Genomic DNA, 16,832 nt, shown 5'->3' on the forward strand with positions numbered 1-16,832 from the left:
ATATGCTGGGCCTGGGCCCTGACCCCCTGGGCAGCCTGCCCCCAGTCTGGGACAGGCAGGTCCCCAAGGCCCGCCTCAGCAAAAACTGAGAAAAACTGCTCCAAGGAGCAACTCGTTAAAAAAGAAAAGGGGGGGGGGGCTCTGCCAGAAAGAGACGAGGGGAACAGCAACCCTAGGACTTCATCCACTGAGCAGCATCTTGTACGTGATGCACCTCCCCGCTTTTCCTGCTTGGGGAGCGTGGGCAGAACAGTTCACATTTACATCCTTCGGGGACACCAACTGCTGACTGGGGATAGGCCTGGCTCTTCTCTGTCCCCAGCACCTCCGTACCAAAAGCCATTCCAGGCCTTTGCCGCTGTCAACGGGACAAGTCTGGGGCTGTTCTGCCCACGCTCCCCAAGCAGAGAAAGCGGAGAGATGCATTCATGTACAAGATGCTGCTCAGCAGATCTCCCCCCCCACCCCATGGAGAGCTGGCGGTCCTGGCTGTGCTGCGCACGGGAGCGGAGCTCCGCACCTCCCTGCCACTGGGATGGGGAAGAGAATCAGAAGGGGGAACACTGCTGGTGTGAGATCAAACAGTTTAACAACACTAACCACCCAGATCCCAAACGGGATGGATTTCTCTCCAAAACTTTTGTGTGGGTATCCCACACAGCCCCTGCACACCCAGAATTGCAGGAGTGGGAGGACTTTCAGGCTCCACAAGCACAGCCTGTCACAGAAGGTCCCTGTTTGGAGGAGATGGACTCAAATCAAGCTGTTACCCTCCTTTTTTCAGGGGATCCACCCCATCCTCACCTGCTCCTCTACCGAATCAGCTGGTGGGAAAAGATTGTGATGCTTCCATCACATCAGGTAGTGCTCAGTTCAGTCACATATCAATTCATATGCTATGACTGGAATCATCAGCACATGAAGATTCTGTCCATACTGTAAAGTAAAATGAGCCTGCTCCCAAGCTTAGAATTACATAGCAGCATGAGGAATGATGGGCTAATATATCTCCTGAAATGGCTTCTAGACTTGATGAAGTATCCACGCCATATTGTACTGGAGGTAGGTATTCCAGCTCAGAATTAATTGAAGACAATGTGACCATTTGTATGCTGCAGAACTGGGCAAGAAAAGCAGGAAGAACAATATGACAGTAAGCATGTGATCCTGGTTTCCTTAGAAGACTCTACTTCCAAACACATCTAGATGTGCTACAGAAACTGAAGCAGATAAATAAAGGTAGCCACATACTTTATGCTATATACTTAGGGCTGATCTGCACTAACGTCTTCCAGCAGATTCTATTACAGCTGGCTGCTGAGTGACTAGGTCTGGCTAGGGTATTTTAGTACCCCAGACAGGGGAGACCACCTGCAGAGACAGCACATACCACGATGTAGGCATTTCTGGTTGTAAGTTTGAAGAATTCTTCTAAACACCAGAAACAGCATTTGGGGCAGCAGAGTAGAAATCTAGTGAAGGAGTTCTGTGTACCCGGGAAAGAGGAGAGTACATCATACACAGAGCTCCTGAAGTGTCTGTCTTCAGGACAATACATGGAAAGTTATTCGTAAGAAAATCTTCCATTATGACAAAAGCAGAAACATTACTTCTTCTAGGTACGGACTCTCTTTCTCCACCAAATTTAGCTCAGTAGCTTTCAATTAGAGCAGATACACATCCCACACACAAATTTTGCATTAGGTTCTCAAGGACAGACTCAATTTGAATAAATCAGCATAAATTCACTGGCTTCAAATGCAACTACAATGGCTAAAGCTCTCTTTTCATTGATGATAAAACATCTTGGGAGAGGAAGGAGGGAATTTACAAGAGGAGGCATGGGTAAGCTAGAGTAGATTCATAAACCTCACCTTTCAGTTTGTGATCCAAGTACTCCAGTATTACTCTAATAAGCTGGACAGTTTCAAGAATTAAGGCTCCAAATGCCCGGTACGGTATCTAAAACAAAATAAATGACTGTTATACTGCACATATGTGCATATTTACAGTTATACATGTATGTGCATGTGTGTGTATATATGGAAATAAAATTATAACTGGCGGAAGGCCCATTAGTGGGAATTACACATACTAATGGACCATTACCCTGATGCACAAGAGAGAGGAACAGGATGAAGCCATCGGTGCTTTTGGTGTTTCAGTGCTGTGTCTGTCTGGAAAGTTCACCAGTCAGAGAAAGACAAAGGCATTGGCTAACTGGAAGATGATGAAAGCACAGTGTATTTTCCTTACAGCTTTCCTACATGTAAAACGTGCTTTCTGAGAGGGCTCCATGAAGTCTTAATTGCTCGTCCGGAAGAGAAGAGTGGCCATAGTGGAATATCAGCTGGTTTTCGAGAGGCCCAGTAATAGGAGGCAAAGGCACCAGCAAGGGTACACTGATGCAATTGCAAAGTTCACCAGTCAGAGAAAGACAAAGGCATTGGCTAACTGGAAGATGATGACGTACTTACAGTACAGGCTTTCTCCTCCATGAAAAGGAAAAGTACGCCGAGCACCTGGACACAATTTAGTCACCTTGGATGTGCTAAAAGTCTGTACAGGAAGAAAAATGAGCAACAGGGTAATAAGCACTGAATTCTGTGTTCACAAGCTCTGAAATTTAGCTGCTGAATACAGATCACATCATTCTGCTTGACGTCTCATTAGATCATTCAACACTGCACGCCAGTACTACGCAACCTGTTTACATATATAATGATTCATATTAATGCCTTAGGCAGGTGTTTAAACTATGCAGTTGGCAAACAGGGCTGTTTACCACATGCCTGAAACCTAGAGATACAGAATTTGAATATCAGAAATGTACTTTTAAGATACACAAACGCTTCAGTTTCATTAAAGAAAAGCTGCTTACATAAAAAGGAAAAAGGAATATTTGAAAACCAGAGGCCAAGCCTGGTGCTTCTGTAAATCACCACGATCAAACTGAAAACAACTGAGCTATGCCATTCTATACAAGCTGTGGAAGTGTCACAGCTTCCCTTAGCTATCTCACAGTATTAAAACAGGAGTAGACTTTACATCAAATTACTCTTCCCTACTTCTGTTGTTCAATTCACGTATTTGCTCAGTTTGGGCGTTAAAACCAGTCAATTCCTAATCCCTTTATTTTTTTAGTGTTCGGGTAGCAGGATGATGGGGAATTGTCTGGGATGTACCTAAGCACAGCAGTACATTGACATTTAAACACCTGAAAATAACCCTGACAGAACATTTGATAAATATTTCTAGTTTTCAAAAAACACTTCAATTCAACCCCACACTCAAGTCAAAAGACAAGTATTTTTGGAGCCTCATAAAGTTCATCACTGTGCCAAAAGCAGCCAAGCTTCTGCTTTGAAACCTGGCTGGTCTTTGGGCAAGTTTGAGGCACAGCTTTCAAATTCTTCCACTACCTTTTGAGAACCACAAAAATAGAAATTCTCATGAATTCAGGAACGCTTTTCCAAATAAACTTGTATTTCTGCGTCCTCCTTTCCCACCCATGAGTAAATGAGACTGGTTGATACTCACCTGCTCACAGGACACTGCAGCAACAAACTGCTTTATAGCTCTAAATTGCTTTGAACAAAGGAGTCTTAGCTGAACAGGAAGTACTATTTTCAGATTTAACATGAGGAATCATTACTTAAGATAGGCACATTTTCTCACATTGCATTTAATAGCGATTAAGAAATACAATTAGTATAGCTCTCACTACAGGTAAGTATTTGTAATGCCTACCTCTGGGTCACAAGTCAGCTTTGAACACTTGCATGGTGTTTGATTAGCCATTACTTTATACACAGGTTCTCCTGATGTAGCCAGAAAACTGAATGAGCTATTTTAAGGAGGAATCACAGAACTGCGGGCTTTGAGCAACTCAGGAGTCTGCAGTGGGTAACCACAAGCTCTAAAACACTTGTGCCAGTAACAGAAAAACAGCTCTTGCTATGCAGAGATGCATATGAAGGGTCACAGACAAGACCAAATACTTTCATTACTTACAGAACTAAAGCAGACTTCATCCCAGAGCTGTATGCCATGGCCAGAATGGGCAAGGGGAATAACCTTGAAAGCTGACTCAGTCTCTTCTGCACATCCACCTCTGACAAGGCACATTATGCAGTTCTTTGAGAGCTTGGATTTTGGTGGCAGTAGACACAGAGCATATGGATAAATCAACACTGTCCTGTACAGCAGTAATTGACCCTCTTTGCATGAGATGGAACAATTTGTTTCTAGAAAATGACTGTCCCCTTTCTGATACCTTACCAAAGCCTTGCCTTTCCAGGAACAGACAGTGGCTGCTGTCAGGCAATTTACAGGACTCAGGGCACTCTATGTTCTTTCACTCCTTTCCCACATTTTTCTGTACAAAACACATGTGGAGCCCACCCAAGCTAACTAAGTGACCATTAACATGCGGTCTATAGGACATACAGCCAAGAAAGGGCATATTCACTCTTTGCTGAGGTTCCTTTTTCACCCCTTGAAGACAACCTTATGTAGTATAAAAGAGCTTGTATGATGCTCTGCCTTGGCATGGGTTTAGTCCAGTTCCTTCTAATGAACTTGAATTCACTGTCCAGTTGGTACATCACACGCAAATGCCCAGTGAGGAAGAGTGCACCAGTGCAGCAAGTGCCAAGTGACCAAGTAGCCGTTTTAACACTGGTTTGGCTAGCGTGAAATAGCAGAGAATTATCTGGACTTGTAGACCAGAAGACTGTTCCTTTGGAGAGGTACACAGACAGAAGGATACACAGCTGTCACAGCCCTGCAGGAAATACAAACTGCAGTGAGCATAAAGGTGATGACTGGGTAGAACATTGTTGACATTATATTAGCCAGTAGCCCTGTGAAAGAAACAAAACATGTCAGTAAGCTGCAGCAATTTAAGAAACAAGCTTTTTATCAGTCCTCTTCTAGCATCAAACTTCTTACTCTGAGCTACTCGTTGATAGTGGCACCATAATCTAGAGCTGGGACCTCAGAATACTGTGGGTTTCTTCTTCAGATGTCTTTACATCTTCACTTTGTCATTCCTACCACTCCACTTTTATCAGCAGCACTACAATCAACATTAGCAATTTGCCATGTTCCAGCCTGTCTTCTACATCCTCCTTCTCCACTACTGCTTCACAGATCCAGCTCTTCCCAGGCCACAAACCCATTTCAATCACATCTTCTTCCTTCAGTAATGACCCTTTATTTCCTTGTCCCATGCTGCTCAGTTCATACGCTCTTCCCACAGCGCCTACACGCCTAAAATTGCCTCTTGCTACTTTGCATTTGAGGACTCTGTTCCAGCCCCTTTCCTGCCATAAGTACTAACTATTTTGGGTCAGGGACATTCAGTTTGTCTTTGTAATGCCAGGACAGGCTAACACCTTCCTGTGACTGCAGCGGCCAGGTGAAGGGGAGCAAACACCGACACGATGTACATTTGCAAAAAGCTCCGTTTATTGCTTACAAGGCTGCTCTTAATATACTGCTTTAAGCTTCCTTACACACGATCATGCACTACTTGATTGGCTGCCTCGCTTCGTCCATGAAGTGTTCACACGCCGCTATTCCTTTTCTGATTGGCCCTAGGTGTTTGTGTTAGCTTGGCATTATAACCTGTTTTGCGGTTACTGGTATCCTGTTATTGCATTCCTATTTTGCTGATTTTGACATTGCTTCTTCTCCTGACTCAGGGTTATAAGTTCATATTCTCACAGCTTGCTGTAGACCTGTCCAACTGTCCATGCTTGACCCCCAACATGTGACTATGTGACTTTTCTTGCACGTGCCCTAAATGAATGGTGCCTGCCTTTGGCTGTTGGCAGGCAGAAAGAATGGCCTTTCACTGTTGGCAGCTTAGAGAGCTCCTTTTAACATCAAGGCTGATGTTCTAGAGGCTGGCATTCTGCTAACAGTTCTTGTTAGAATGCAACTACTGAGCAGGAACTGGACCGTGCCGGCTTCTACTCCTCCAGGGACTCCTCTCTGTAAGTGAGTGGATACAGCCCCCCTGGGTAAACCAGCCACAGCGACCTCAGAGGTGAGCACCTCCAGCTGGGTTATCTCATGGGATGTGATTTCAGAGAGCAGGGGTTTGTTCACTCAAGATTACAGGTTGGTTCTCTTTGCATTCTGGCCACCTACCTCTTCCTGTTACTCTAAATTGTCTTTCCAGTGACCCTGTAAGCTTATAACAAGCTTTTTTGTCTCTTAGTATTTCCTACAGGATTGACTTGTGGCATTTCTGATGCTATGTGTTTGGCAGGAGGCAGTTTTCAAAATGTAAAAGCAGACAAAGTTATCCAATTCATGCTGCTAAACTAGTAAATGCTGGGGAGAGCACAACGGAACCATTGTGTGCGATCAGGAGCTGAAGAACAACACATCGATTTCTGTCTGAGTCTAGAGATGTAGAAGTCCAGTAAGAGGCACACAGGAGAAACAGTCACTACATACTCACAGTGTGCAGCAGCTCATGATGGTAGGCCTCTTGGTTTCCACTGACACCATGGACAGAGTAACGACTGTTAACTGTTTGTACCTATGGATTTCAAGACAATTGTAATATTTTTGAAAGAGTAGTTAAAGGTATTGAAAAATTGAACTTGCTTTCCAGTCATTAGCAGTTTGATTTGCAGCTTCCTGAATACAGGGCATGGGCTGTTAGAATTTACAGTAATTGCACACAATGCTGCACTTCATGCCCTATGCATGAGAGTAAAACCATCACCCTCAAGTGACCTTTCAATGCTACTGAAGATCTACAGAATGTTATCACTTCCCAGCAGGAAGTTTATGAACTTCCTGAAATCTTTCTACCCGTCAAGGCTGTGAACAAAAGTGCTGCAGAGAGTTAAAAGTGTTCCTGGATTGTCATGAACAGGAACTAAAGAGGATAATTCAGTGCTGCCAAAATTAATTGCTATGCTTGAACTGCACAGTAGCAGAAGACAGGAAACAGGTACCCGGCCAAATGCAGATTTCAGTGTTTCCTAATACCAATATAAAAATCCTAAACCCTGACTCCTGAGAACCATAACGTCAGCAGAAAACTACAAGCAAGCGCACATAGATAAACTCAGAGCTAACTCCATGTGCTCTAACAGAGCCCTCCTTCCGAGGCCTATGAGACCTGAGCCTATTTGAAATGAAAACCAAGGGTGTGGTAAGTCCATTTCTCCTTTCTTATATTCCCATTAAAACAAACCCAAACCAAACTCAAACCAGAACTAAGAGCTGGCACAGGATAAACTGGGAATCACTGTGAATAAAGTCTACTCAGATTTCGGAAAACACAAAATGAAGAGGCCTCCCAGCTCTCACATTCTGCTCTGCTTTCCTCTGTATTCAGAGCTGAAAAGAAGAGCCTTGGACTACACCACATTACAATGTCTGGTCATGGAATTCGCCTTTTCTCTCTGCATATTTATGCATGTCCAGACAAAAGGTTGATTGGAGCCATAAGGATCCAGTCTTTCCTAAATTAAAAGCCCCAGCCAAAACAACATCACTCCTCTACCACTAGCGTAAGTCTTACTGGAGACAACCCAATGACAGAGCAAAACTGGCAGCTATAGGTCTTAGGCTCCTATTAACAGTATCCTGCACTTGGCACACACCTCCTTGCACCCAGGATACGTGGTGCTTCTAACAGTGTATGTACTCTTAAGGCAGGGAGCTGGGAGATAAGAAATGTCCTAATGCAAAAGAGAAAGCTCTTAGAAGCACAATCTCAGTGACAAATAACTGGCGTTCTTTCTACTATCTGTATGGCTGGACAAATCCAGTGTTGTACTTCAACCCCAACTTCCTGCCCTTGGTAGTGCAAGATGAAGCTCAAGAAGAGTAGACTCCAGAGATTGTTTAATAAAATTCAAACTATATTTCCAAAACTCAGGCAAATGTACCAGTGGCAATCTGGATCCTACTCCTTAGGAAGATCAGCATCAGTATGATTATGACCTCAACACCACAAAGTATTATCACTGGAAACAAGCAAAAGGTAGATTTAGCAAGAACCGAACCAACAGGCTGCCTCTGTAATTCAGCCCCCCTGCACCCCCCACCTTGTATTTTACACTATTGCTCATGAACTTGATAGAACTCCCTGCTAGAGCAGCTCTTTCCTTCTCTCACTGCAGCTGCCAATCTTTAATCCCATTTCATAGCTTTGTGGGGTGAAATTCTACACAGCCAGAGTTTGTCAGAATGGGCAGGACCCTGACAGTTCACCCTGTATTCATTTTGTATTATACAAAGAAAGAGAATTCTGCTTACTTCTATGAGCAGCATATGTAGAGGAGGAGATTTACCAAGGCAGAAACTGTAGCAAGACAGTGACTGAATCTCCTGGGTATTGATTAACTGATACCAAGTTTAAAGGGCACTTACTAAATGCTAACCATGTTTGCCTCAGTTGCAGGTGCACTCTGAAGTCTCTCTGGAATCCAGTATCAGAAACAGTGGGGTCAGATCCAGGTATTCCTTTAAGATGGTCGTAACAATGCCACATGCCTAACAAACAGTTGTTTCTGAAGAGTGCAAAGGTAAGGTTGGGGTTGTTCTAAATCTTTGGCAAGTGAAGTGTTTTGTCCTCAGGTAATCAAAACCCAAACACGCATTACTGCAAGACTAGCCAGCTATAACATCACATCTATAGGAAAGCAAGACCAGTCAAATGAATGCGGATTAAGCACACTGTGGGTAGCTAGTTCAGGTTACTACATCTGGTGCTAAGTATCAGCACAGCTGGATTCTTACTAAATTTCGCTGCCGTTTAAGCCCTTCTCATTTAATTGAGTCTAAACCTAGGCACTAGTTCTCCCAACTACAGCATTTAACTGATGTAATCACTTCCTTTCCTTGCCCAGAATTAAGCAATAAGGAAAAATAGCATCAGAGGCTGGAGGATTACACCTACCATAGCCCATAATTCCAATCAATCACACTCAAGATGAAAATCCAGAAGAGAACCCCAGCTGTGAAGCTCAGTAACACAAGGAAGAGCAGACTCACAATCACTGCAATGAACAGCCTACTAGAAAGACAAGAAACAGAAACACAGGGAAAACAAGTGTGAGACTCTTTTTTGCATGTGTCTTACTCCAAATGAGGGTCACTTCATCTCATGTAGGAGAATGGTTTGTAAAAATGGATTTCAAAATCTTCCTCACAAAATATTTCCTCATGGCTCTCTGCTGTTAGAAACAGATTATATATGATGGTCACACAGGACACAGCCAGAAATGTTTGCCCACACCAAGTACTCAGGGCATCTGAATGGGACCAGTACAGGTCTGGTTTAGTCATGTACACTGGCTGACCAACTCATTGCCTTTTGCAGGCCATGGCCTACTCTACAGCACAGAAAGTTAAACTGGAGAAATACCTGTGTGTGGGGAGGTTACTGGTTTATGTCCTCCATTTAAAATTCCTTCTTGCAAAGAAACAATATTAAGAAAGAAACATTTGAGGAGCTTTCCTAGAAAGAAAGAATTCATTTTAGGAGGAAAACCAGTGACTCTTTCTACCCATCAGAGAAGAAACTGATCAGGGCATAGTGGTGCATAAAAAGAAACTTTTAAGAGCCATCAGTGGGACCCCTAGGAAGGACATCTACAGTGCTTTTATCAAGTCTGTGGTAAGGAAACATTTGCTTTCATTTCACTCCCAGAAAGTGAGTCAGAAAGGAAAGAATGACTGCAAAAAGACTTTTTACTCAGGGGGTTTCTTCTAAAGCAATGTGAATAAAGCAGTGTGAACAATGGTTCCATCCAACAAAGATCCAGCTCAGACGCTTCACAGAACATTTCATTTCTCAGAATTTTGAGGTGTTACATCAGAATTTTGTATTAGAACAGACTCAAAAGAAATGAAACCCTCTTCTTGCCTGTGGTCAGGAACTGCTCTTCTGAACGTTCCCAGTTTATTTAGCCAGTGACTAAAGATAAAAAATGGGTCAGCCTGACCACAAACAATCAAAACCGGATGTTTTGGGCAAACTAAGCCAGATGGGCAGAGGGACAAGAAAAAGAACATCTGTTTATTTAGTTGAACCTTTGTAAACTGGTCTGAAGTCCTAGCCCTTTAAAGGCTTCCCAGCACGATGTGTTTTCCCTTTCTGAATGGCTTGTTTGAAATTCAGAAGTATTCCTAAAAAAAAAAAAAAAAAAAGCTGTTGTTTTGGAGTTCCTGACTCTGTTCTTTAAAGCAGTAAGTTACCTTTATCTACAGTTAGCTTCAGATTTACATGAGTCCTAGTAATACCAAACAAATACACAGTAACACCTGTCCTTAATAGAGTGGTTCCCTTAAACTGAGCCTTGAAAGCAGGAGTTCTTCGGGAGTAAGATATAAAGAACAGAGCAATTGCATATTTGATTTTTAATCCTGCCTCCTTTTACCATCATGGCCTTCACTCTCATCACCCAAACTCTGGCACTTTAATAAGTTTGCCCAGAAACTACTGGATGCATGCTGTCACATGCATGCTGTCACAACTCCTTATAAAAGTATCCTATTTGAAATGTGGAAACTGGCTTCAGTATTGAGAAACTCTCTTCAGAAAATGGTCAATTCTCTCTCCAGCCCATCTGTTGAGCAGTATCTCCTTTGAAAGAATCTGCACTATAAGCCTGATTTCAGTAAGGGATCTAGAGAGAATGGCCATTTATGCACATACTTAGGTGTTTGCTTCAGCAAAATAGCTACTTCTTTTGTTTTGGTGCTGCATTTTTACTAATTGCTGATTATTGAGTAATAGTTGCAAGATAAAGCTAACTCTGTTCAGTAGTTTTTGTTCTTTAAGTTGCTTTGCCTGCTGCACTGGATTTGTGGAGTTATACTGGATTTATGTATTATAATGAATTTAACTACATATTGCTAATATCAATTTGGAAATTGGGATGTGTTTTATATAGATACTAATGACATTTAGCAATTGCAATTGGTTTAAAAGTCTCAAAAGATTTTTTAGCTTTGGAACTACCACACAGATGGGTCCTGCAACAGAAGACAGCACCTCCTGGGTTTCTGCCTGGTAGGATATTAAAAAGCTACTCCAGACCATACTGTATGCATGTATGCTGTGCTATCCTTACCTCATGTACAGAACCATAACAACATTACAGCAGAGTTTAAAACTAGGTTTGGTAACAAACACATACATGATCTATTTTTCAATTCCCTACACACTCCAAAGTGAGTTTGGAAAAACATAAAAATACCCATTAGAATCTTACATTAAAATCCAGTACCAAGAAATGGCATAGTCTTCAAAACTTTTTACTCCAATTGATCTTGCATCCAGGACATTATTGATGCCGCTGAGAAAAGACAAACCAGAGAAAAGGTTGCTTTAGATAGAAAAGCAAAATGTATTTAAACAACAAATAGGCACAGTGAAGGAATTTGAAATATCTTTGCTAGTGGTGAGTATATTACTATCCTCTAGCTCCAGTTCCATAACCAAGCCAACATCAACCACTGTGACCCCAAATCAAAACAACTGTAAAAATGTCCATACAGCTCCTGAAAAACCTTTATTAAAAAAGCTGTGTGAGTTCTCACTCTCACCAGATAGAACTGACCATTATGTCACAAGTGCATACTGTTCAGATCTGCAGTGCACCAAGAGCCAAACAGTTGTCACTCCTGAACTGCTAATAGCAGAGAAGCAGAAAACAGCTCAGTGAAGCAAAAGGAGGACTTCTTGGAGTTGTTTTCCTATCCTGCAAAGTGCTTGCCCATATTAATGTTTTCCTAACATTAGAAGAAATTAAGAATCTTCTTATTGAAGGACAGACAATATAGTCGTAGATGCCAGAAGAAGGAAACTTCATAAGCTGTGGGCATTCTCACTGCTGGTAAGGTGCTAGAATGTGGTAGCCTCAGATCGAGAGGTAAGAAAAGGTACCCCTGTGCTCCAGACAGGCTGAGGATGGAGAGCAGCTGGAAAAGGGAGGCTACTCCAGCTATTTTTTCTCATCCTGGTTGCTACCCAGGATTGGAGATGCTTGCTGTCCATCTGCAAGGGAGGTGCTGTCTGGCATCAGAGCCCAGGACATTTCCTTTGGACCTTTATAGACATGTGCTAAAAACAGGAGCATGCTAAGGAGGTGAAATGCCAAAGTACTAGGACAGTTCACAGTAGTAGAAAGGCTGTTGTAGGAAGGTAGAGCTGAGGCCATTACTGGCTGGCCCAAGTCCTGCTGCATGAGGACTTCAATTTGAACCTCCTTTAACTTTCCTTGGTACTAATTTTTGCTAGGAAAACCAATTAGAATGTTTTAAAAACTGACAGTCATTCTGAGGCACACTAAAGCTTTTGGCTCCTTGCTCACTTCTGCATACCACAGTGATGGTTTTCCCTACTGGAACTTTGCAAGTGCTCAGGCACAGAAACCATCTACTAGCAAGTCTTGTCTGGGTACCCTCAGCCATTTGCTGCAACAGATTCTGATCTTTTTTTTCAATTCCTAAATTATTTCACAGTCTTGGAATCCAACACGCAAGCACTAAAGAAGGGTAAAACCTACTTTGCAGCTTCCCTGAGATCGGTTACATTTCTTGTTTTCCCTCTTCCATCTTTGAACATAGTTTGATTTGCCATGGTTAGCACACCATTCTTCGTGGAGAAGTCCGGGAAGCATCTCTTCAGAGCTATTCAAAATACCAAAAGAAAGCAGAAATGTTAGACTTCACGTCAAGTGAGTTCCACTTTTGTCGCTTGTCTTTTGTGACATATTTAAACAATTTCAGAGTCAAGGTCAATTGCTTTTCAGCTGATTATCTAATGGAATGTTGACTTTGAGAACTCTTGCAAGAGCCATTCTATTCAAAATTAGGATTTTTATGCTCAGGCATGGTGGGATCACCACTTTCAACTGGAGATTCTAGGTGCTACCGAATAACAACAGTAGTATCTGTAGCAGTTTAAGAATTCATAATAAATGCAGAACTTACTCTCTGTCAGTATCTGGGCAGCCAGCAAAAACTGCAGCTTCTTCTTCACAAATGGTATTAGCACCCAAAACAATACATAACAGCAAGTGTCAGTTCCTCATATGCCAGGTGAGCTTCAGCACCAGCCACTATCACTAGACATTCTTGGAGAGGAAGCAATGGAAAAAAGACAGAAACTATTGGTTAGACAGAGGGAGGAGGAGATTATAAAAGAGAGAGACAAGGACAGATGTTCACATACTCATTTATGTTGCCCTGCTCTTTGCTGCACCAAGTCCTTGTTTTCATTCCAAAGGGAAGAGCAGGTCAGTCCTCCTGCACAGCTGTACTTCACCTTTATCTAATGGTTCTGCACTTTCCATATCAGGTTCCAGTAAGCACTGATGCCTGGGCTCAATATTCAGCCAGTATACCTACCCTCCCAGTTCTTCTCAGGAAATTAGTAACTAACATATCTCTTTTCCTCCCTTTCTAATCTTCACCTCTGGCTGTAGTCTAAAAGAAGATAATAGCTTCTTTGCAAATGATTTTCTGTCTTTTGGGTCAGTACATCATTTTTCATACAGATTTTTAATTTTTTATCATTTAATCCATTATTTTCTCTTTTTGACAGCCTGTGCCTGCTTTACACAATCTCCATTTTAAAGCATGGAAAAATAAACAGCAGTTCCTTAGATGCATGCGCTTCTAGGTCAGTGACAGATACTCTTGAGCTCTGACACTTGGGGTTGTCTACTCAGAAACGCCTGCTGACCACAGTGACAAAACCAGCTTTTTGTTCCCTTAATTCCTCTGCCTTCTTGCATAGGCAGCACTGTGCTGTAACTGGGCTCAAGTACCACCTGAACTTCAACAGCTGCCCAGATGAGCCTTCCTACAGTCATGGCATTTCCTTCATGCCAACAGCTTGGGCTGGGTTGGGTGCTCACATGTTTTGGAAGGCACAGTTTGCGCTGTAAAGCATTTCTTATCAGTGATAATTTAAGAGCAAGAAAGAGCTCAGTTTGACCCAATCACACTCCGAGTGTCCATGGATGGCTCTCTAGAGAAAATAATACTAAATCTTTATACTTTCAAATTGTTTAAAACTGAATGGGTACCACTGCTAGGTAACAGTCAGTGCCTCGTGATCTTGTCACAAAACACTTTTCAGACTGGAGCTGTGCTCTCATGTGAATGCTTCCAATCTGCTACGATGTGTGTAAGAAATAGAACCACTCACAAGGCCTGCTTGGAATGATCATCGAAGGACAATCTTCATCATGAAGGACTTGAGCAGCAGACTAAAAAGGGGAAATATCGGAATGCTGAATACACAGCAGAATAACTTAATTTTGTTTCTTACACACTCTGAGAAAATGCCCCAAAATGGACTCTGAGGCCTCCTTCCCAAACTTGACTGGTGGAGCTGCAAGACACATTCATGATGTGAGAATCCAACCTCTCTCAATGTGATTTGGGAAGAGACTATTCTTTACTTTTCTAGTGACAGAAAAGACCTGTTCACTTTGGATCGGCAGGTGAGGCAGTAATGACTGGGTGATCGTTGCTCGCTTCCCCCGTGCTTTTCTCTTAGAGTAAGAATTTAACACAACTAACATAGCTGAATTGCAAGGTGGTTTAGAGATAGGAGAAATAACACAGTACATTTGAGTCCAAAATCACTTCCATGAAAGACAGACTTCTTTTCCTAGCTGAATTACTGAGGAGCTCTATATGACTCAGGAGCCTTAAGAACTGGTTTGAGACACTCTGCTCTACTGCTATGGAGTACTTAAGTACTAAAGGACACTTGCCACAGTGCTGCAACCACATGGAAGTATTCCATCACCTCCTGATACATACAGACCTTGTGAGGACTGTTAACATGAGGCTTGCAGAACTGCTTGAAGTAATTCCACTGATCACGTTTGTATCTGTAGGACGCCTGAACATCAGTGTACGTCACAAACCTGCCTGGGCTCTTTGAAACACAAAGCTGCAAGAAAAAAAGGGTTTGAAATACCATGACTTCAAAAGGCACACTCTGTGCTTAAAGACAACATCACCTTTGGGAGACAGACACTCTCTGTGGTAAAAAAGAACGCTATCTTTGTACAACCTACAAAACTAAGCAGCTGCAAACTGCTGCTGTAGTTAAACAGTAAGGTGGGGTACCACATGTCTACCGGAGAGTTCTGTAATCAAACCTTAAGAGGACATAAATAAATAAAGAAGAGGAAGGGGCCTGCTGGACACCTGCACAGACAACACACGGCCGGGAGCCTGTCCACAGAGCACCAGGACAGTCTAGAAACAAGAGACTTCCCCAGAAACATTCCCCTGGAACATATTCAATTCATCCTCAAATAACCTCCTGTGACACTACACTCATTTTCAGCTGCACGCAGTGACTACTCAAGTCATACATATTTTGTCCTGTAGGGTGCTGTACACATAGGCTGCGTACTGGGCCATCCACAGCTGTCTCATACATTAAAAGCACTAGGATTTAAAGGGTATTTGTAAAGCTTTAATGAGAGAAACTCCGTTTAATCTTTAGATGTGAGATGAGGGGGACACAAAGTCACAAAATGAAATATATAAACCTTTAGAATCAGTTTTAAGTAATGTTAAGTTTGATGGCTTTGTAACAGTAGCAATGGAAAATTACTGAGGTGAATGGTTCAGAGAGTAAAAAAAGAGTACAGCTAGAGAACATACTGAGAATTCTTGTATAAGATGAACTGTTGTAGTTGATGTAGTTTTAGACCTTTATGACCTTAGTACAAAACGAGTGTAAGAAAAACAGGATAGAAAAAAGGGGATGTAAGGATAAGGAGTATCTGGGAATAGCAGGTGTCCAGGATGGGCTGCAGTTAAACTGATAAGCAGGACAGGATGATTGTTGTGTCTGTGGTGTTAACGAGACAATTAAGCTAGTATAAACATCTACTGCAGGTGCTTCAAAGGCTGTCAGAAATACTGAAGATTGTTGGAAGAAGTAAATGACCCTCAGAGGCCACCACCACATTTTTGTATGAACAAAGCGGGGAAAGCTCATGGCAGTGTCTGCTTGTGTTTCCCAGGGAATGCAGAGATTGTCCTGATCGCAGGGCTCGGGGCTGGGCTGCTGGCAGCCTTGGTGGCGGCAGCTGTCATAGCACATTGGGTGTGGAGATGCAGGTGAGGCCACTTTTTGCCCCACAGAGCAGCACTGGGAGAGGAGTGGAGGAAATGCCCCAGTGGACTGCTGTACTTAGCACTGAAGCTCCTGCTGTGGCTCTACTAGCCATTGTCCACACCCCACAAGGTCTCTTCCATGGAGTACCCATGAGTCTTCTTCCTCTCGTTTCAGAAAACACCAGCAGATGGAAGTATCCGAGTCCAGGAACTCCATCCTGAGCAAAGAAGCTTAGCCCTGAAGGGAGCCAACAGCCCCTCCCTCCTTCCACCACACTCCCAGGGACAGAAACTCTACCTTCTAGTGCTTTGACAACATTTGGGGCACTTCCAAGTGTAAGATCAACTTGGCTCAGAGGCACAGGGGGGAAGGCCTGGGGGGACTTGTTACCCAATTCAATTTGCTAAGCAGACAAGTATACGAATCTAAGACCTTCTCACTCATTACGCACAATCATCTCTTACCTTGTGGCACCGCGCGTGCACCCACTGAAGCTCTTTACGGCACCCCATTGCCCAGTGGCAATTTCTCCCAGTTCTGGTACAATAACACATTCATCAGTAAGCAGTAAGGTGTGCCCTTCTACTATTGCTTTCTAGTATTTCCTTTTCCTGAAAGCTGCTTTTATTAACCATATTCCAGAAGTATTTGTGCTGAGACTGAACTGTTCTACACAGACTAACAGCATCTG

At 42.8% G+C, this 16,832-nt stretch overlaps 2 long non-coding RNA genes across 4 annotated transcripts; both read right to left on the reverse strand.

Annotated features, from left to right (window-relative positions):
- Nucleotides 1-606: 606 nt before the first annotated feature.
- Nucleotides 607-4,752, reverse strand: LOC134164150 (uncharacterized). Its single transcript, XR_009965016.1, has 3 exons — nucleotides 3,751-4,752; nucleotides 2,470-2,559; nucleotides 607-1,486 (listed from the first exon to the last, which is right to left on the reverse strand). It is a non-coding gene; the product is annotated as an uncharacterized LOC134164150 (long non-coding RNA).
- A 5,795-nt stretch (nucleotides 4,753-10,547) lies between these two features.
- On the reverse strand, nucleotides 10,548-15,517 carry LOC134164149 (uncharacterized). Of its 3 annotated transcripts, XR_009965015.1 has the most exons (4): nucleotides 14,201-15,517; nucleotides 13,821-14,020; nucleotides 12,979-13,121; nucleotides 10,548-12,675 (listed from the first exon to the last, which is right to left on the reverse strand). It is a non-coding gene; the product is annotated as an uncharacterized LOC134164149 (long non-coding RNA). The 3 variants fall into 3 exon arrangements; XR_009965014.1 differs by lacking the exon at nucleotides 13,821-14,020 and having other exon boundaries at nucleotides 12,979-13,396; XR_009965013.1 differs by having other exon boundaries at nucleotides 13,821-15,517.
- Between the last annotated feature and the right edge of the window lie 1,315 nt (nucleotides 15,518-16,832).

This window comes from Pezoporus occidentalis, unplaced genomic scaffold (assembly GCF_034315485.1).
Source record: "Pezoporus occidentalis ecotype Australia unplaced genomic scaffold, CSIRO_AGI_Poc_V1 ctg212, whole genome shotgun sequence".
In the NCBI taxonomy this organism is placed as follows: Eukaryota; Metazoa; Chordata; class Aves; order Psittaciformes; family Psittacidae; genus Pezoporus; species Pezoporus occidentalis.